This window comes from Solanum pennellii, chromosome 1, assembly GCF_001406875.1.
Source record: "Solanum pennellii chromosome 1, SPENNV200".
NCBI lineage: Eukaryota > Viridiplantae > Streptophyta > Magnoliopsida > Solanales > Solanaceae > Solanum > Solanum pennellii.
The window spans coordinates 80,494,530-80,517,022 of record NC_028637.1 but is presented as its reverse complement, the minus strand read 5'-3'; the positions used below and the strand labels follow the sequence as shown (position 1 = coordinate 80,517,022).

At 32.7% G+C, this 22,493-nt stretch overlaps 1 long non-coding RNA gene across 1 annotated transcript in view; it reads right to left on the bottom strand.

The window, feature by feature from the left end:
* Nucleotides 1–4,804: 4,804 nt before the first annotated feature.
* LOC114074672 overlaps nt 4,805–22,493 on the bottom strand; it is an 18,560-nt gene continuing 871 nt past the window's right edge. The window contains exon 2 of the long non-coding RNA XR_003575001.1: nt 4,805–5,265. This is a non-coding gene — a long non-coding RNA (uncharacterized LOC114074672). The remainder of the gene's footprint in view (nt 5,266–22,493) is intronic.

Sequence of the window (22,493 nt, the reverse complement as noted above, 5' to 3'; positions counted from 1 at the left end):
GTGGATCTCTAATGATATGAAAGATCTCCCTCCAAGCCGTACATACGACTTTCATCGAATACGAATTTCCGCAGAATTCTATATGTATCTATGATATCGAGTATGGAATACTGTTTACTCACTTTAAATTGAGTATCCGTTTCCCTCCCTTTCCTGTTAGGATTGGAAATCCTGTAAAAATAAACCTCTTTAAGAGGTAATTTCTTTGTACTTAATTTTTCTAAAACCTCTTTTAAATTTTTTAAAAAAATTGTTCTACTCTTTTTTTCATGTAAAAAAACATATGGGAAGTACTTACTTCTCTTATACTCTATCTTAAACTCCTCTTAACTTCCTCAAAATTCAGTTTAAAACTGTAATATTTTGTTTAAAAGATTCTCAATGACAATTCAATGAATACGCATGAATAAGGTTCATGCTGAAATTATACGCATGAATGAATCAACTCAAGGATCTCAATAACAATATAGAAAATTCAGTACTCAGATTTCAAGAACTCATAACTGAACGATTCTATTCATCTCAAGAATATTCAATTCATAGAGTTCATACTGAAATATAGACTTGATCCAACCAACTCAAGAATCACAATGCATAATATATAGGAACTTAATAATTAGGAATAAAATTTCCAAAAGAATCGAGAACTCAAGAACTCAAAATCAACTAATCTTAAGAAACTCAAATCTAAGTATAGAATCCCAAATTACCCTTTTATTGATTTGAAAGTAGATGTATGGAATGTAGAAGAACTAGTCTAAAACTATGTTAGCCTTACATACCTGGAAGAACGAGGTTTTTGGAAAAATCCATGGAACTCGAAAAACACTTCAACCTTAGTTTTTCTTCTCTTCGAACCTTGTTTTAATATCTTGAAGTGTTAATTAACGTAAAGTAATTGATTAACACTTTTTAAGCCCTTAATTAGGTGTAAAACATCGTGGTTTAGGCTTAGAATAGGGGTTAAAATGACATAGTTTATCTACCAAATGTATAGAAGAATAACCAAAACGACCCCAACTTTTAAATTTGTCAAGATACCTTAAAAGAGAGGTTTCACAGACTGTTAAGGCATCACGGTCCATGAAATTTCACGGGCCGTATAGACGGACATAAAACTTTACTTGGCCGACAATGCTTCTTTAAAAGAGACATAACTTTTTACTCCAAACTCAAAATGAGGAAAATTTGATGGTATTGAAAAGACTCAAAGATCTATAATATATAGGTCATGGACCACCTAATTCATTATATGATGAGAGATATGATCGTTTGAAGTTGACCCAAAACTTAAAAATTGATGGGTGACTTGTATGGACCCCCAAATGGACCGTATAAGCCACCACGGGCCGTCTAGGGTCCCGTCCAGGTGACCCCTTCCTTGGCAGCCTTTGACGACTGGTCACACTGCCCTAAACGAGTTGTGGTCCCCTAAACGGTCCGTATAGTGATACATGAAGGGTCCATGGACCATTTTGGGTTCGTGGACTTTTCCGTTAATCCTCTTTGGCCTTTCTCAGTGTTCGAAGTGCTACACGAACGATCATAATTTTAAGAGTAGAATTGCGAGGTGTTATAGAATGATTCGAGTACGAGCTTAGCAATTTTTGAGGTATTACAGTCACCTCAAGTTATAATTGATACCTGAATTGATTCAACTAACTGCCAATTTTATTTTGAAAATTCAATTTTCTATTTTTTGGTCGATGGCCGATTTTCCAAATGGATAAATCGATAACGTTTTTAAATTTAGGCCTTTATATTCCCTTTTTAATTAGAAACGAACCCTAATCCATACCTAATCATCCAATTACCTTTTAGATATCTAAAAATAACTTCCCACTTCTTCATTTCTTCCCAATTCTGTGTTAAATTGCTATCAATCATTAACTCTAGTAATTTTAGGTTTTATTATGTTAAACTTGCAACATTTACATGAATATTCCTCCTCTTCCTCGTGAGGAAAAATAAGTCTAGTGTGATGATATTGTAAGCTACTTACTGAAGATATGATTTAGTGTCTACTTTAATTATGGTGAAACATATAATCAAATATTTGCATTAAAATATATATTGACGATATCATTTTTTTTTTGCATAGGAATAGACACTCAGGTGCAAATCTTTCTTAAAATTTGAATTTGAATTTCCGTATGTTTACTTGTTTGTTGAGGTCAAAATTATCGAATTTTGTCTCAACCTATGAGGATGAATGCATACACTAATACCCTTAATAAAACAAAGTTTTTTTTCCAATTTGATTCAGTTTATAGAGAAGACCCAAAAATCTATGAACTGCCAAACAGGGATAGTTTGGGGCTTTTAGGAGTATGCATAGGGTTCTAATGTTTTAAAAAATAAATCAAAGTATTTTTTTGTTAAACAAATACTACTATTTACTAATATATATAATATAACAATAAATCGTTACAAACAAAGATGGCCACATTAATACTTGGCTTATAGAACTACAAATCATTTTACATGAAGACCTTTTGAGCCTAGCAAAAGTAATTCTTTCTTTGTCTACTTTTGGAATTCATAATAAAAATAATATGAGGTCTATTAATTAGGAAACCAGAGAAGGTAGTGAGGGGAAATGAGGAGTCCTTAATTAAGAAACCCTGCCTTAGTTAGATTTATAGGCTTACTGAGTGGGTCTATCATGCTTCTTTGTTGTCCTTTTCGGTTGTTTTGTTTTTAAATGTTGGGCTAACTGTGGGTTGGGCCATGCTCGATCAAGTGTAATGATGTGTAATGTGTTTTAGATTTTTTAATAAAACACGAAATTTGCCTAAAAATAAGGGGTCTCTTTATTTACTTTCAATTGTTTAAGCACGAATAACGTGGGGTTTCTCTTTGAATCAAAGTTTTGAACACAAATAACGTGTCTTTTTAAATGTTGTTAGAGTTTTAACACATATACCATGGATTTCTTTGTCTTCTTCTAGAGTTTTGAACAATAATAAGCTAGGGTCTCTTTGTCTGCTATCAATTTTTTAATACAAAGAATTTGAGGTTTTCGTTTGCTTCTGAAGTCTTAATGCAAAAAATGTGGCTTTTTGCTTGATTTCGGAGTTTTTAACACAAATAATACGAGTTTTCTTTATTTTCTTCTAGAGTCTAACACTTGTTACATGGAATAGGGTCTCTTTGTCTGTTTCTAGAGTTTTCAACACAAATAATGTTAGCTCTTTCTCTGCTTCTAAAGTTTTTAACACAAATAACATGGCTGTTTGTTTGTTTTTGGATCTTTTAACAAAAATAATGTGTCTTTTTTTTTTGCTTTCAGACTTATGACCACTACAAACATGGGGTCTCCTTATTTGGTTTTGAAATCTTTTAACACAAAAATATGTTGGGTTTGTCTAATTAACAAAAATGATGATCTTATTAGCTTCTAAAATAAACTTTTTTTGAATAATAAATTCCAAATCTAAAAATAGATACTTAAATATTTCAACAAGGTAAAAATGACAATAATAATAATCAAGTGTGCACGGTTTTGTGAAGTTCTGTTTTTTACTTTTAAAAATAAAATAAGCAATCACACTTGTTTTGCCCATTTTTTTTAGTTTTTTATTTTAAATAAATAGTTGATAAAAATTGGTTGTGGTTGGTTGGTGTGTGAGAGATTTTCTTAATAAAGAATTTTTAAATAATGAGATTTTTGAACAAGGATAAATTTTTTACTTAATAAGGATCACCAAATTCAAGGAGAGCGGCTTAAGTATCTCATCAAGGTGCAAATAAAATGTGTATGATTCGTGAAGATTTTATACAAGTGTTTGAACTTTTTGAAAAACTTGCTTTATAGCAAAAAAAAGGCTAGAATCATACAATTTGAGATTGGACGGTAAACAAATATATTTAGTAAAATAATTGGAGTATTAATTTTTTCATTTACGTAACGTATTTTAATTTCTTCCTAGACGGAATCGACGTCTATGTCGTATTTTAAAGGCTTTCTAGACGGACTAGACACCTATACCAAATCCACTAAGGTGAATGCACGTGATACATATAGAGCATAGCTTACTAGGGATCCACATGGATTGAGTTAGACTATCAATGGACTGCACCAATACAATCTCATAGTGTTACAATAAGTTGTAACTTATAACTAAATAGACAAATTAATTTAACTGTCAATTATAAGAATTTGATTTTCAGATTGTCCGGCCGTTGGGATAACACTCCGAAAGGCTCAATTGATCATATTTTAATTCCCCCCCCCATTATTTTCCATTTTAAAATTATTTAAAAACTAACCGTATTCTTTATCATCCAATTACATTTTAAAAAATATAATTAGCTACTCCGTCTTCACTTCTCTCTTATATTGCTATAACTTATGAACTTCACAATTTTTTTATTTTATTAAATTGAATTTTCAATATTTACATGGATAAACTTTCTACCTGTTAAAGATGAGCAAAAACAAGTCTCATGTGACAATATTTAAGAAATTAAATGACGATTTGATTCAATATCTACAATGTGATAAAACATATAAGCATAAATTCACATCGGACTATAGTGAGGATGTCATTTTTTATCATGGGCACTTGCTTAGGCATAATCATTCAGTTTTAGATGCAAATCTTTCTTAAAATTTGAAGTTTGAATTAGTTAACGTAAAATGGAAATTTTAGATTCGCAATTTTTTGTAAAATATAAATTTCAAAATTAATTGCATTGAATATTAACATTTAATATATTACTATCTCACATGTGTTGTACATGTATTGCATAATAACATAATACATATTTTTATAAATAATATCAACATTATTAAACTACATAACCCAAAAAAGTAGTATTGATAAAATGAGGCATACATCCGACATGAAAGTATTAGAATTGATAAAGTTTTTATTTTTTCAAATTGAAACTAATGAAATTGATAAAGTTTTTTTTACTGAATTGAAATTTCTTCTAAAGATGATAAAGTTTTTAATGAATTATTATTGGGTTATCAGTGTTTATACCCTCCACATCTTCAGGAACCAATTCAGCTGGAAAATCTTCTCTTAAACTATGAATTTCGAATTCGATTTTGTCAGAGTTTCACTCTGAGAGTTCAAACACAAGTCCATCCCCCTCTTTTAGATTGTTATCATCCGCAAAAATTTTCTATCCAGTATTAAATTTGTATTTAGTTTTAACTCCACCATGAAACAAAATCCACTTATTTCCACCATAAGTAAGGATTGCAGGGGCTCCAGCAAAAGGAAGCTCTTTGTTCATTTTCTTGAGTAAGTACTGTCAAACATTCAAAAACAATTTACCAAAATAAAAGTCAAGAATCAAGAAAAACCCAAAGTGTCCAGCTCTAATCTGTCTCTCTCTCTCTCTCTCTCTCTATATATATATATATATATATATATATATATATATATATTGTGTGTGTGTGTGTGTGAAACAGAACATTAAGCTTGAAACCAAGAACATCTAATCTTGAATGCACCACCTCAAAACTAAAATTCTCCCCCCCCCTCTGGTATTTTGTAACACTCGGGAAAATGTTAGGTTGAACTAGAGCCTGAACGTAAGGATAAATTTAATAAAAAAAATGACCCTAAGTTTGTAAACCATCTAATCATTTTAGGGGGTTTAGGAGTCAAGTCCTAATAGAGAAGTGCCAAGCAAAAGGAGCAAGCAAAGGACAAAAGTCAAGGCTGCCCCAAACTTGGAGCTACTAACTCAAGGCTCCACGGCCACCACCACGGATCATGGTCAAGACCACGGTTAGTGAAAGGCTTCATGGAGTTGCCTTGGCCAAGAGAAAGGAGCCCCAAGTGTCCTAGACACTGCCCCAACCCTCACGAGGGGACCACAGGTCGTGGTTATCTCCACGACTTGTGAGGTGGGGCATGAGACTCCATTATTTTTTTTTATAGGAAATGGGGAATTTAGGGGAGGTATTGCCCTAAGCACCTGGCACCATAACGGGCCGTGGTGAACTTGATGAGGGGAATGGGGGATCGTGAACTTGACTTAGTTTTTGTAGGAATTGGCAAGCTTGAAGAGGCTATCGCCTCAATCCTCACAACAAGCACCACGGGTCGAGGTGCTCCATGTGGCTCGTGAACCTGGACAAGTTCTTTTAATGAAGGTTAGTTTAGTCTTTTACTTTTAAGTCCAATTAATGTGGGGTGTTTTGGGTATATTAGAGGGTAAAATTTAAATAGGGTTTTAAGTCTTTTTCATCCATTTACAAGACTCAAACTCAAAAACCAAAAATATTCTCCCAAACCCAATCCTCTCAAATATTTCTCTCTACAAATTTCCTCCATTGAAAAACACCAAAAGCTTCAAGGAAAGGGTTCAAGCTCCAAGATTTGCATCTCAATTTAGTGGTAAAGTTCAAATAAGGTTTGAGAACTTTCATTCATGGAATTTCTTTCCCCATGAAGCCCTTCCTATACTATTTTTGAAAATGAGAATTTGTTCAAAATTAGGGTTTTGATTCTAACCTTAGGTTGTTCTCAAAAACATTTTATTTATGTTGTTTATCCTATATTATAATGAAATTGACATTGATTAGGGGTTTTGTTTCTAAATTTCCCTTGAACCCATGTGTTTTCTCCGTGCCCCCAACTTTATAAAAAGTATGATGGGTTTCTTTATGAATTATAAGTATGTGGGATAATATGTATGTGGATTTAGTAATTAATCTTGTTTATATGCTTATAGTAGTAATTCTAAGTGTTATTTCATGATATGATCTATGACCCTTCAAGGGTAAATTGTAAATGTTTAATCTTTAATTATGGCCTTGAAGGCAATGCATGAAGGTAATCCTATGTGCAAGATTATGACATATGAATGGTTTGATCCACTTGAAAGGTGGAGGTTCTTACATTTTTGTATATATGTATGAAGTTATGTTCCACTTGAATTATTAAAATCCAATGACTAAGGAGTGAGATATGGTATTGTTGGAAGACTAGTTTCTTTTAATATTAGACATGACTATGTATTAATTGTCTTTGATGATTATATGATGATTTTAAGGTGAAAGGTAGTTCTCACCATGTTGAATCATGAGCTATGTATGAGTTGGGTTGAATGAAGGGTAATGTACTCATTCACATACGAAATTACAATTCACCTTAACTATGTATAAGTTAGAGAATAATGCTTAGCATCGCACAATAATAATAAATGAGGTAGAGACTGTAACGACCCGCTAGGTCGTTTTGAAAACTAGGACTAGTTTGACTCCATTTAAAAATTTAAAGGGGTATTGTTAAACTATTAGATAACTATGAGTACCCAATTGATGAAACTTTTATTAAATAAGTAATATAGATAATAGTTTAGTGGGGTTTCACGGTTAATAAACTCTTGTTTAGAAAAAAAAATGGATGCGAAACCTTACCACAGGCGACCAGCGAGAGGGAGAAAAATCATAGCCATTGTTCAGGTAAAGATATGAGATATTCGTTCTTTTCAATTCTATATATAGTAATATATTGTCGGAGTGCTTGGGATTATGTTATTATTTTATGCTATATTGATAATGGGTGATAAGAAATAATGGGTAAGTTGGTGATGATTACTAAAGTATATTACATTGTTAGCAATTGGGTTAGTATTCAAATATATATATATATATATATAAAAATCGATCGAAGTCGAATAGTTGAATGGCTGCAGGTTAATGTTTTCTGTGATTTTGTCAAAAGAATTTATTATATATATTGTTAGTTTCAGAATGGTAGGAATAAGATTGAGCCAATCATTGTCAATGATTGCCAATGATTGGAATTTGATAAATATTCTAGAAAATTGGCACTTGTTTACAAATGGGTTTCTGCAAAAAAAAAAAATAATAATAATGTATACAATGATAATAGATTTTTTAATTGGTAATTAATTATTAGGTGTTATTTTATATGATCTAACATTGAATTTTAGTCCATTTGAAGAGGTTAGAGTTAAGTTCTTGGCTTGAAATTTAGCAAGTATGAAAAATTTGGCATGCCAATATATATCAAGATTTGGAGTTTGTTGAAAAAAATGAGTGAGTGTTAGCGTCTATGATAGACATATAATAATTTGAATGTCTACAAAAATTGCTTACTTACGAATATTGCAAAATTGGTAGATTGGGAACGTTCCGAAACCTTGCGAAAAGGAAAGGAAAAATCTTAAAAGATTCGTGGCACAAGTTCGGCATCTAAGGTATGTTAAGACTTTTTAGACTTGTTGAAGGACGTTTTCCTAATTAAAGATTAAAAATGAAAATAGACAATGGAGTAAGGGGGAAAAATGGTGGTCTCGTATCAATGGTGTGACGGGCATTGGTACGAGTACCGGTGTTATAAAAAGGAAAATTTCTATTATAGAATGTGGATTGAAATTTGAGAATGCCAAAGCATATGGGCATTAGCTGATATATTATTGACTTGAATTCCTTGTGTGATTGTGTTTTATTTATTTCACCCGTATAGTTGTGATAATTGAGGTGGTTATGTATTATGTTCATATTGATTGATTGAGATGCATCATCATCCCCTATATTGAAATAATATTGTGTACATGCATAGACATGAGATTGAGTATAAGTTGGGCACGTGGAGATCGTCCGTGCTGGGGATGGTGAGATGTTAAGATTGTAATTTGGGCACGTGGAGACCGTCCGTGCGAAAATTGTTTGATATTATGATAGTGCGTTGAGATCGTCCGCACAGACACGTGGAGATCGTCCGTGTCGGTATATGGACCTCGCGAGTCCCCCATGGGTCATGAACTCTCGATGTATTTCCGAGGAGTATCATGTATATACGGTTGAGTGAGTACTGGGTATTCTGAGACATATCATTACATGGTATCATATTGCATTGCATTTCATCCCATCATTCATTCTTGATGATTTTATGTTTCGTTTGGTGTTTGGAAAATACTTAATGTTGATTTCCTTTATTGATGAAACTTAAATAGTAAGTGTAATATATATATATATATATATATATATACTTGTATAATCTAAGAATTTATTTTCTTATATAACTCCCGTCACTACTTCTTCGTTGTCGGTCAATGAGACATACTGGGTACACGTGGTTTCGTACTCATACTACACTTGCTGCACTTTTGTGGTGCAGATTGAGTGATTGACTTTCAATTTGGGAACGTTCTTCGAGATTGGATATGAGTTTGAATTATCTTGGAGTTGTGGTGTGCTGTTTGGGATATTCTGCGGCCCACACCTTCAGTCTACCTCTATTTATTAGGTTATTTTGTTATGCTGATAGGATAATTCTTATGTTTAGATTTTTATATTAGTTTGGAATTGTATCATATTGTAGAAGCTCTTGTACTTATGACACTAAATCTTGGGGTAGTTTTATTTATATTCCGCATTTATTTGAATACTTAGTATGTTAGATATTAGTTTGATACTTATCTTTCTCACGTTTAAGTTGAATTGGTGATACTTGTTGGGTTGGCTTACCTATCGGTTGGGAACATAGGTGCCATCACGACTCGTGATTTTTGGGTCGTGACAAATTGGTATCAGAGCCCTAGGTTCATCGGTCTCACGAGTACAAGAGCTGAGTCTGTAGAGTCTTACGGATAGGTGCGGAGACGTCCGTTACTTATCTTTGAGAGACTACAGGACTTTAGGAAACTTTCTTCTTTCATTCCTAATCGTGCGTGTGTGGTTTGGTTTAAGGTCAAAATTCTTGTTTCATTCTCTCACCAACGGTGAGGAGACATTTTCAAATTTGACATTTGTGGTAGGGGATGATATTATGCAGTTTAGTACGTAAGTTTTGTGGTTATAAAAATAACTTAGTATTGAGCATTTCGAATTTTAATAATGAAATTGACGAGGTTTGAAATAGTAAGAACAACTTTCTCAAGGTGTGATTTAGACAAGGATACTTGAACTTCATTTGAATTTACTAGGGACAATTTTATAACATGTGTTTATGATATGTGAATAATTTAGTAATGAAATGGTATATGTTGATGCCTTGAAGATAATGATAAGATTAGGAACATTCAATTGATCAAATAAGAGTTTAGCCATTATGGTAAGGCTATGGGAAAAAGTTGAGTAGAGATATAAAATGTGATCACTTATCATGATGTTGAGAGACTAAGATTTGTTATAAGATTTGTATGACATATTTCCCTTTTTATCCTTTAGAGTGGAGGTATATTGAAGATAAATTGAATAGTTCAAGTTGAATGGCACGATGACCATATTGATATTTCATTTGATAGAATCAACAAGGTGAGTTAAGTTAAATACATCAAGAGATTATAAAAGGCTATACTAATATCGACTAGCAAGAATATTTTAATGAATAATTAATGATAAATAGTGATAAATTCATATTGCGGGGAGCTTTTTATATATTGAATTAAGGATCAGTAATATTGTTGAAATTGAGAGGGGAGAAAAAAAAATTCTTTTGTCAAAGGATGTTGGAAAGGATACTTGTATGAAGCTATATGAGAACACTTGTAGAGATGAGTACAAAATAGTTATGAATCAATACACAGATCATAGAACAATACAGTGATGATTGGTTATATTACCTCCGCAAATAAATAACTGTATTTGAGTAACCTGGGTTGTCCAAAGTATAGTTCGATATGCTCTCGGTTGACTATAATTTTATTTCGAAAGTGGATCTACTTTATTTTACGTAAGTATGTACCTTATTTTGAATCTGGATATGCTTTGTGACCTTTTCTCTTATGCCTATACATATTCCTACACCTGTAGATGGTTCTTAGTGGTAGATCGATTACATCGATCTTATATTGACTTAATAGTATATGACACGTGGAAAATCATAGTTATTTTATATGAGGAAGATTTAAACATCATTTGGTTATGGATTGAATTTCTCATTGTCATGAAATTTATGACTATAAGTGTAAGACACTAACTTCAAATATTCTAATATTTAAAAATTTAAGTGGCAGGATAGTATCATTACCCATTTAAGAAAGGCATCATTGTCTCTAAAGTTTCACTGTGAGGAATAAGGGTTGCTTCACCTATTCGTCTTAAGTTGTGATACTAGTGATGCTATGTCTCTTTTAGAAATCATTTAAATGGTGCAAGAATTTTTTTTAAGGGCATTCCATGTGAGATTGATATAAAAAATTAGTATTGACTTATAGTTAAACACTTGGCCTATTTCTATTATTTCTTATTGGAATACTTTGATAAATTTGAAAGAACGATAACAAGACTTGTTGAGTAAGGAATTTTGTTGGATCAAGTACATTTTTATTGGGTGTTTCTATCATATTGAGATTCCTTTGTTATTATTTTCATCTAGAATATATTGGTATACTCCCATAGTAGGAAGGATCACGAGCATTATTTGAGGATGATTCTCTAGACTCTGAAGAAAATTAAGCTTTGTTCATGTTTTTTTTTAAGTGTGGATTTCGATTAGTTTGGTGGCATGGTTGAAATGTAAGTGACCAAGAAATGTATTAACAGGGATCCCAAGAGAATTGAGGCAGTTTGAAATTGGGACTGGCCTATTTTAGCTATGATATTTGGATTTTCTTACGCCTAGTTGGTTAGTATCAATGGTGCTCGCATTCATTACACATGCATTAACTAGATTAACCTAGAAATAATCGGCTTTTCAATGGTTTGATGTGTGTGAGGTGAGTTTTCTAAAGCTCAATGTTGGGCTATTGCCCATGTTTCAACCAAGGGGCTCATCGTCTAATCCTACTTGAAAATGAATTGGATTTATTCTCTTTATTTTGTTTTCAATTCTATTAGGAAAAGGATTTGAATTGTAATCCTATTTCCAGTTGGTTTTGACTTGTAGGGAAAAAAAAAAAACACAACTCTATAAATAGAGGATGGTCTTGAGGGAATAACTCAACTACTCAGTAGTATTTCTTTTGAAAGACTTTAGGACATAATAAATTTTTTTTTAGAGAGCTTTTAACAAGAGAAGAGAGAGGAGAGAAGAGAGAAGAAAAAGGTTTGTTTTGCTGCATTTTTCCCTTCGACCAACAAACTTCAGATTGTATTTCCTGATTAATTAACCGTTGGATCGAGCTGAAATTTGGATTGAGTGTTCGTGACATGTTAATGGTTGATTTGAACGGTGGAGATCGAATTCAGAGGTTAGTATGATACTGTTTTTAGGCCCGAACAACAGCTGTGTTTGGATGGTCTTTCTTTATATTTATCTTTTGGTTGGGTATTAATGAAGAAAGGTAAGTAATAGCTTATGCTTCGAGATAGTTGAAAGTTCAAGACAAGAACTGTCTTAGTTATAGCTTAAACTTGGTGGTGGTGGTGCTTGCATTAAAATTGTAGAGGCATTTATTTATAGTGTGTATTGCGAGGTGTTTAGTATAAGTTTTAATAAGAGAAATCTAAATTTAATACAATGGATATGGAAGTTTCTCAAGGATTATGGAATGAATAATCTTTATCGTATGGACAAAACAAATGTGCTAGTAGATTACTTAGGGCGAAATACAGTGAGTATGGGTAGTCTACCTTTGTTACATGAGGTGAGATGCTTATTCATGTTCGATAGTTTGGTGATGGAAATTTGTGTACGACTTACGATAAGGTGTTATAAGGAGAAGTCAAGGAAGAAATTCTTGGTGGTGAATGAGTTTTAAGTATTATAGACTTAATTATGTTCTTCCAATATGTGAGCTGACTAGATTAATCATGAAAGAGTTCGATAGTTCAATTTTTTTATTTTATCTAGAGGCAATTGGAGTATATTTTATTTTGAAGCAATATTATCGATAGTATCGTATGAAGGGATTGAATTTGTATCTCGTGTTTGAATTGTTATCAAGAAAATTATGAGCACCAAAAGCATGAAAGTAGGAATTAAATGATGCTTTTATACTAGAGTTGGAGTGGAAATATATTGTTATGAAATTTTTGGCAGGGTTGCCACGTATCTTGTGCAAGTTTGACGTTATATGGGTTATAATGGACCGATTTACCAAGTGTATATATTTTATATTAGTTCAGATTACTTGTAGTTTGAATAAGTTAGTCTAGATTTACATTCAGGAGATAGTTACCTGTATGAGATGCCCATTTTAAATTTATTTGAGATACATAATTGATATCTCATGTCTGGATGTCTATGCATATGGAGTTGGTACTAGGTTGGATTTTATTACAAGCTTTCACCTTCAATGGTCTGTTGATAAACTATTTAGGTCTTAGAGGACATGTTTCAGGCGTGTGTGAGCAACTTTAGTGGTGATTGGGTCAAGTTCTTATTTTTAGTAGAGTATACATAGAACAACAATTATCATTTGAATAGTGAGATAGCGTCATTCGAGATATTGCATGGTAGGACATATTGATATCCAAAAGATAAATATGATGTATTGAGCTGATTGGGTTGTGGGACACTGATCGATTGAGAAAATTCTTATATAAGGTCAAGTTCTTCAAGATAGGTTTCTCATCGCTTAAAAACAGGTGAGAGTTATACAAATTAAAAAGGTTCGTGATTTATAGTTCATGATTGGAGAACATGTTTTGTTAAAGGTTTCACTCATAAAAGGTGTGATGAGATTCAAAAAGAAAGGAAAGTTGAACTTGAGTTATATTGTTTTTTTTTTATTGTTGAGTGTAATAGTAATGTTTTTGATATTGAAGAAGTATCATCTGGATGATCAGGCTACTAAGGAGTACAATTCAAACATATAGACCAGATATCTCTAACTTTTTGAGCGTCTATTGATATCCTATTATTTTACCGTTCGAGGACGAACGTTTGTTTTAGTGGTAGATGATGTAACGACCCGCTAGGTCGTTTTGAAAACTAGGACTAGTTTGACTCCATTTAAAAATTTAAAGGGGTATTTTTAAACTATTAGATAACTATGAGTACCCAATTGATGAAACTTTTATTAAATAAGTAATATAGATAATAGGTTAGTGGGGTTTCACGGTTAATAAACTCTTGTTTAGAAAAAAAAATGGATGCGAAACCTTACCACAGGCGACCAGCGAGAGGGAGAAAAATCATAGCCATTGTTCAGGTAAAGATATGAGATATTCGTTCTTTTCAATTCTATATATAGTAATATATTGTCGGAGTGCTTGGGATTATGTTATTATTTTATGCTATATTGATAATGGGTGATAAGAAATAATGGGTAAGTTGGTGATGATTACTAAATTATATTACATTGTTAGCAATTGGGTTAGTATTCAAAAATATATATATATATATAAAAATCGATCGAAGTCGAATAGTTGAATGGCTGCAGGTTAATGTTTTCTGTGATTTTGTCAAAAGAATTTATTATATATATTGTTAGTTTCAGAATGGTAGGAATAAGATTGAGCCAATCATTGTCAATGATTGCCAATGATTGGAATTTGATAAATATTCTAGAAAATTGGCACTTGTTTACAAATGGGTTTCTGCAAAAAAAAAAAATAATAATAATGTATACAATGATAATAGATTTTTTAATTGGTAATTAATTATTAGGTGTTATTTTATATGATCTAACATTGAATTTTAGTCCATTTGAAGAGGTTAGAGTTAAGTTCTTGGCTTGAAATTTAGCAAGTATGAAAAATTTGGCATGCCAATATATATCAAGATTTGGAGTTTGTTGAAAAAAATGAGTGAGTGTTAGCGTCTATGATAGACATATAATAATTTGAATGTCTACAAAAATTGCTTACTTACGAATATTGCAAAATTGGTAGATTGGGAACGTTCCGAAACCTTGCGAAAAGGAAAGGAAAAATCTTAAAAGATTCGTGGCACAAGCTCGGCATCTAAGGTATGTTAAGACTTTTTAGACTTGTTGAAGGACGTTTTCCTAATTAAAGATTAAAAAAAATGAAAATAGACAAGGGGTAAGGGGGAAAGATGGTGGTCTCGTATCAATGGTGTGACGGGCATTGGTACGAGTACCGGTGTTATAAAACGGAAAATTACTATTATAGAATGTGGATTGAAATTTGAGAATGCCAAAGCATATGGGCATTAGCTGATATATTATTGACTTGAATTCCTTGTGTGATTGTGTTTTATTTATTTCACCCGTATAGTTGTGATAATTGAGGTGGTTATGTATTATGTTCATATTGATTGATTGAGATGCATCATCATCCCCTCTATTGAAATAATATTGTGCACATGCATAGACATGAGACTGAGTATAAGTTGGGCACGTGGAGATCGTCCGTGCTGGGGATGGTGAGATGTTAAGATTGTAATTTGGGCACGTGGAGACCGTCCGTGCGAAAATTGTTTGATATTATGATAGTGCGTTGAGATCGTCCGCACAGACACGTGGAGATCGTCCGTGTCGGTATATGGACCTCGCGAGTCCCCCATGGGTCATGAACTCTCGATGTATTTCCGAGGAGTATCATGTATATACGGTTGAGTGAGTACTGGGTATTCTGAGACATATCATTACATGGTATCATATTGCATTGCATTTCATCCCATCATTCATTCTTGATGATTTTATGTTTCGTTTGGTGTTTGGAAAATACTTAATGTTGATTTCCTTTATTGATGAAACTTAAATAGTAAGTGTAATATATATATATATATATATATATATATATACTTGTATAATCTAAGAATTTATTTTCTTATATAACTCCCGTCACTACTTCTTCGTTGTCGGTCAATGAGACATACTGGGTACACGTGGTTTCGTACTCATACTACACTTGCTGCACTTTTGTGGTGCAGATTGAGTTATTGACTTTCAATTTGGGAACGTTCTTCGAGAGTGGATATGAGTTTGAATTATCTTGGAGTTGTGGTGTGCTGTTGGGGATATTCTGCGGCCCACACCTTCAGTCTACCTCTATTTATTAGGTTATTTTGTTATGCTGATAGGATAATTCTTATGTTTAGATATTTATATTAGTTTGGAATTGTATCATATTGTAGAAGCTCTTGTACTTATGACACTAAATCTTGGGGTAGTTTTATTTATATTCCGCATTTATTTGAATACTTAGTATGTTAGATATTAGTTTGATACTTATCTTTCTCACGTTTAAGTTGAATTGGGGATACTTGTTGGGTTGGCTTACCTATCGGTTGGGAACATAGGTGCCATCACGACTCGTGATTTTTGGGTCGTGACAGAGACCTTCCCGCTAGTTTAGGTTGGGTCTTCTACATATGATGTAATAAGATGGAAATTCTCCCGCTAGTTGAATTAGCCGAGTTTCTAGAAGCAATCTTCCTATCCCATAACTATGTACCCGCATAGGTCTTAGCTAGTGGATCCACATTATAGATATATATGTTTAGTTCTACCTTAGGCAAGTAGAACACCTTCTATCGGTGTGTGGTTATATGTCATTGGATTCCATGTAGCTCTCATTGTCTATGTTGGTTAAGGCAATTCTCCCTCTATAATAAGATAATGCATATGACTTGAACCAAACTTGTGATTTCTTGATAAGTCTACTTCGTAGGAGTGGGTGTATGTGACTTCACTCTTTTCAGTGCAGAAGTATTCTTTGATAGAGAATATGGGTGGGTCCATGATGCTATGGTAAGACATGAAGGTATGATATACGTTGATTGGGTTGTTGTTAGGATATGACTCTCCTTATGTATATGTGATGAACATGGTTATTCACTTATGTATGATTGTGGATTATGATGGGATCTAATGTTGATATGTGTAACTAAGGTGATTTTGAATGGATACTTAGTATAGTCTGTATTATGGGATTCCAACTATGCATTGCACAAGTATGCTTTTAGGGTTGCTAAGGTGATAGTCCTACTATGTTATGAAAAACGTATGAGAATGCTATTACGACTTGTCTTATGTCCTTATGTGCATAAATGATTTTCCAACTGAATAAATGTCTTATTTTCACTAAAATTTATTTTTAGCATAATTAAGTATTTTTATGCATGTTTCCATACTTAGTGCTTTTGTACTAACTCATTCTCTTCTACATCTCCTATGAATGTATGTTCAGGCCGTTGAGGTGATCTTAGTCCATTCTTGAAGAAAAATTGGCTTGCTACCTCCAAGTTTTGGTGAGTCCTCAATTCTGACTATGGGATGTTATTGATTCTAGTTCTAGTTTACTTTCCTTGTTAAGGACTATATTGTATTTACTTATGATAAGACTTATTATTGATGTAAGGGTGAGTCCTAACTTTCGTGCTTTTATTTTTAGATGGTGTAATGAGACAAGTCTAGATTCCTATTTTTCATATATAAAGAAAGTTGTACTTTTATAGTAAACGTTTTTAGTTTTCCGCATTGATTTTATGTCTTATCTAATGATGGTTAAGGGCTTGTATGAGACTTCTTCGGAGTCAAGTGCGTTGTGTCACTCCTAGGGTGTAGCCCCAGTCGTGAAATATTCAATAACAATGAGATTTATACAATTGAAATAAGAAAAAGAAAAACTATTTAGAAATGAAATATCTCTTATTCATAAAAATGAAATTCTAACTAACAAAGTTTGTTGAGGGTAGGAAATCATTTCTCCATTCTGTAACGACCCTCAAAATAAAATAGGGTTATATATAGCCTAACAAGGTCTTTATGAGTTAATAAGGTGTTAAGATAATGAATACTAAGTCAGTTTGTGGAGTTTGAAATTTAAAACGTCTAAGGACGACCAAGACGTCCGGAAATTAGTCTTGAGCGTGTGCTAGTGTGTCCTTATATGTTGTATGTGTCTTTATGTGTTGTTTGGATTCTAAAATAATTGGGGATGACCCTAAAACCTATATGACCATATTTAGGGTCTAAAATGTCCGGTTATGGTTCCCGAAGGACCGCCCTAGGGGTTCTTGAGGAGGATCCAACCTTGGGCAAACAAGCTGCCCAAGGCAGCAGCAAATTGTGCATAGATTAAACAAGTCCGCGTTGCGGACATGATTCACCAAGGGAAAATTTTTTGGTCCATGTCACGGACTCTACTGTGCCAAAAATTATTTTGAAAAATCTTGAGGGAACAACTCCGCGACGCGGACTTGTTCCCCGATGATACTTCCAAAATTTTAAGTTAAGTTTGACTTGTCTAAAAAGGTCCAATTAATGTAGGGGTATTTTGAGTATTTTGGGGGTGAATTATATACTGATTTTAGATTATTATACACCCATTACCCTAATCAAAAACCCCAACCCTCAATTAGAATCCAAAAATTATAAGCTCTCCATTCTCTCTAAAATTCTCTCTCTAATAACATCCTCACCAAGGTTTCAAGCCTAATTTCGTGGGATTTCTTCAATTCATGTTTGGTGATTTCATCCTTGACTCTTCTTCCATTCAAGGAGACAATTTCAAAGGCTTTCCAAAGATGTTCAAAAACATAGAAATTCCTTTTTTTTTTAATTCTAAGCATGTGTTCTTCCATGAAAAAGTTTAAATCAATGTTTTGTGAAGTAATTGATGTTAATTGAATGTTTTAAGATGAAAAACTCGATGAACCCATGTATTCCTTAAATTCGTAATATTGGCTCTAAAGTGGGTGAATTGATCATGCTTGATCTAAGTGAATTCATGTGTAGATTGTATTGGGCTATTGAATTATGTACAAATCATGATAGAATTGTTTATAACCTGCCTTATAATGATGACATTCATATTTATGTTGTTGGATCATTGATATGGATTGGTTGTTGGCTAAGTATTGTGTACATGACTATTGGTAAGAGCCTTTGTAAAGTGAATTGGTTGAAAAGTCTAAGGAATGGTGATGATGATGATTGGGAGGTAATGAGTTGACCTAATTCCTCTATTTAGTATAGAATTGATATTGAATTGTATTGATTGGTATGGTTCACTTATTATGGCGGTGTCTATGTGTTATAATTGTTATGAACATGGCCTTGTCGGCATTATTATGTGAAGTAATGTGATCATGTAGAAGATGTTATGGCTTATATGAATATGTAAAGTGAAGAATGATATGATATATGTGTGATCTTATATAGAGTGAAGTTATTAAGTGAAGTACTCTTGTAATGGCTATATGATCTTTTATGAGAGTTAATGTTATGATGATTAACCAATTGATGATATATGATGATGAAGGACTAAGAAATGTACTTATAAAATAATATTGCATCTTTTGTGGTAGACTTATTGTCCCTACATGGTACTTCAATGTTATTGAATACGTGATATGATGATGTTGTGTCTTGATCGATAGACTTAGGTCCCTCTACTTGATATATGAAAGTTATGTGAATGTGAACTCTTGACTTAGTTGGCTTAGGCCTCTTTGTCATGTATATGAATGAATGAATGATGAATGAAAGTCTCGGATCGGTAGACCTAATATGGTGCCCTTCTAAAGGATGACTAAATAGGACCTTGAATAAGAAAAGAAGGTCAAGAGCATAGAACCTTGAATATAGAAAAGAAGGTTAATAGAAGCCTTAAAGTAAAAAACCGTAAAGATATCCTTCTTGAGTGGAATGATGACTTAGGGATAGGTTGGCTGGAATTACCTAAATCAATCTCTAAGGAAGTCATAAGAGCTATCCTAATAGTCCTTGGTAGGCAGCCCTAGTGGACCCATCCTTGGAAAGAAAAAGTGTAAAGAGTTGGTACGTCATAGTAATAGTACTACTCTAATACACTTAGTGAATTATTACTCTATGAGAATAAAGGCAAAGCACCGAGTGAATATTCTTGTGCTAGTACATCTACTTAAGATGATACCATAGTACAAACAAATCCTTGATATTCCTTAACCATGTGCCAACATGGGATGTGTCTTAGTTCTACCCTTAGCAAGTAGAACACCCCATTCAGAGTAGGGTAACTTCAGAAACTATACCTAGCTAGTATCTGTGTCAGTTAGTGCCTATTCTCATCATGTTGGATGTACACTCTAGTTATTGGGTAGGTTCCACAACGTGTAGGTAGTGGAATGGGACGCTATCTACACATGGCACAAGTAGGCTTTTAAGATGCTAGAATGGGTTCTCTAGGTCTTTTCCACTACCATTATGTGAAGTCCTATAATAGTTTGATTGTATCTTAAATGGCTTAATGAAGATGGTTGACTTAGGCCTCATTTGTTTGCACTTAAGGGAGGTCTGAATCTTAATCATTCAAATTCATCCTATTAAGTACGTTTGGTTTTTAGGTCTGAATCTGAATTATTAATATTCAGCACATTAAGTTCATTTATTTTATTTTTAAAAAAAACTCTTAATGGGTCTGAAGAGGTCTAAATGAACCAGATCTGTAGGAGACTCTTGACAACATTCAGACTCATTTAATAAGTTATCAAATAATAAATCATTGTTTCTCTGCTTTAAGCGTGTCTTTTTATGTCATAACTAAAAACTTTCTTGCTCTCTTTTCTCAATCAAACACCATTTTTCCCCTCTTGAACTGGTATGTTTTTATAAATTCATCAAGTTTTTTTTTATCTTAATAATTTTCTTGTATTGACTGTGTCTAGAACACTATTGGTATATTGACATTTATCAAGGTTTTTGAATGAAAAAAATTGTACTTCCAAATCATGATTATTAAAACATTTTTTTAATCAAAAGTGATATATTTTTTGTTCAACAAAATATCACTTTTTATTAAAAAAAAGTTTTAATAATCATGATTTGGAAGTACAATTTTTTTCATTCAAAAACATTGATAAATGTGAATATACCAATAGTGTTCTAGACACGGTCAATACAAGAAAATTATTAATATAAAAAAAACTTGACGAATTTATAAAACCTTACCAGTTCAAGAGGGAAAAAAAGGTGTTTGATTGAGAAAAGAGAGCAAGAAAGTTTTTAGTTATGAGATAAAAAGGTACGCTTAAAGCAGAGAAACGATGATTTATTAGTTGATAACTTATTAAATGAGTCTGAATGTTGTCAAGAGTCTCCTACAGATCTGGTTCATTTAAACCTCTTCAGACCCATTAAGATATTTTTTAATAAATAAAACAAATGAACTTAATGGGCTGAACCTTAATAATTCAGATTCAGACCTAAAAACCAAACGTACTTAATAGTAATTTTGAGTTTACTCCATCTTTTAATCATTCCAGAAACTGATAAATTTCTCTATAATTTCTAGAAGCAATCATTCCATGTCTTCTGTGCACCTCTTCCTCTTTCGAGGGTAATTTTCCTGGGATTCCTTGATAACAATATGTCTACTAGATGTTTTATATGCCTGTTAGCAGTTGTTCCTGTTTTCGACATGCATTATGCATTTTTGATGCATTTTGTGTGAATTAACAACTAATTTGAGGTGGATAATGCACCTAATGTATTTAATAATATGTTTCTCAGAGATGTAATCTAAAATTTTGTATTCTGTTGATTTTGAATGGAACATGTAAACAATTAAAGTGTTTATGAGCTTTTTAAATAGTCAAGTGAATCCATTATACACATGTCAAGATGTATAATCTTTTAAATATATTTGGAATCTACGATGATGCTTGAAAATAAAGTTTACTTTTATATTACCCTCTCTTACGCTAATACCACAGAAGAATCACACAACGAAACTTAAAGTACGAATACCGATTGAAGTAATAACATGTTTTGACGCTTTTTTAATAATACTATAACTTCAAAAAAAATGCACTCCAATGTCGGATCTTGATGGATGGAAAAAAAAGTGATAGCAGAATATTGTGAATAAAATACTATTTCTCTATTTTCAACTAATTTGAATTTTTCAGGTATGCGTATGTTGTGTTCTTCATATAAAAGTCAGTGATGCATCTACCTTTTTTTAATCCAAAAATACAAGAAATGACTTACTTTTGTTCAAAAAGTTTATGGGAATGTGGTGCCTTAAATTTCTGAAAATTATCTACTTGAGAGGTTTCATTCAAGCTATCATACTTAGCACTTGGTTTGTACTGGATCTGGTGATACTAGAATAAGGATTCTCAAATGACCTGACAACCTACTTATAAGATATGAGTATTCAATATCTATTCATTGGGCAAGTTTTCTCGATTGCCTCTTTCCCATCTTAGTCTGTAATCTTGAGCTTAAAGTTATCTAATACTCATATTTTTAGATTCTAATTGAGGATTCTCAATAGTTCTTGAGATTCTCTTTTGCTAACTTAGGAGAATGACAACATATATATATATATATATATATATATATGTATATATATATAGTAAAATTGGTCATTTTGGCTGTGGTGATCAACTAGCTCCATAGATAAGGTCTTAGTGGACGTCCTTGTAAAGTTTTGGCAAAAATAATCTTATAATTTCGAATCACAAAAAAAGATGAGGACTATAGCACACGAAAATCGGTAAAATGGGAGGTTTACATGGTCTGGACTCGTTTGACATTGAAAATGGATCGTTTTGGCTTTGGTGACCAACTGGCTCCATAGATAAGTCCTTAACGATGTCCGTATAAATTTTTGGCAAAAAATGATATTGGAATTCTGGATCACCTTTAAAGATGGTGGACTATAGCACACGAAAATTGGTAAAATATTGTATTTACCTGCTCTTGGGCTC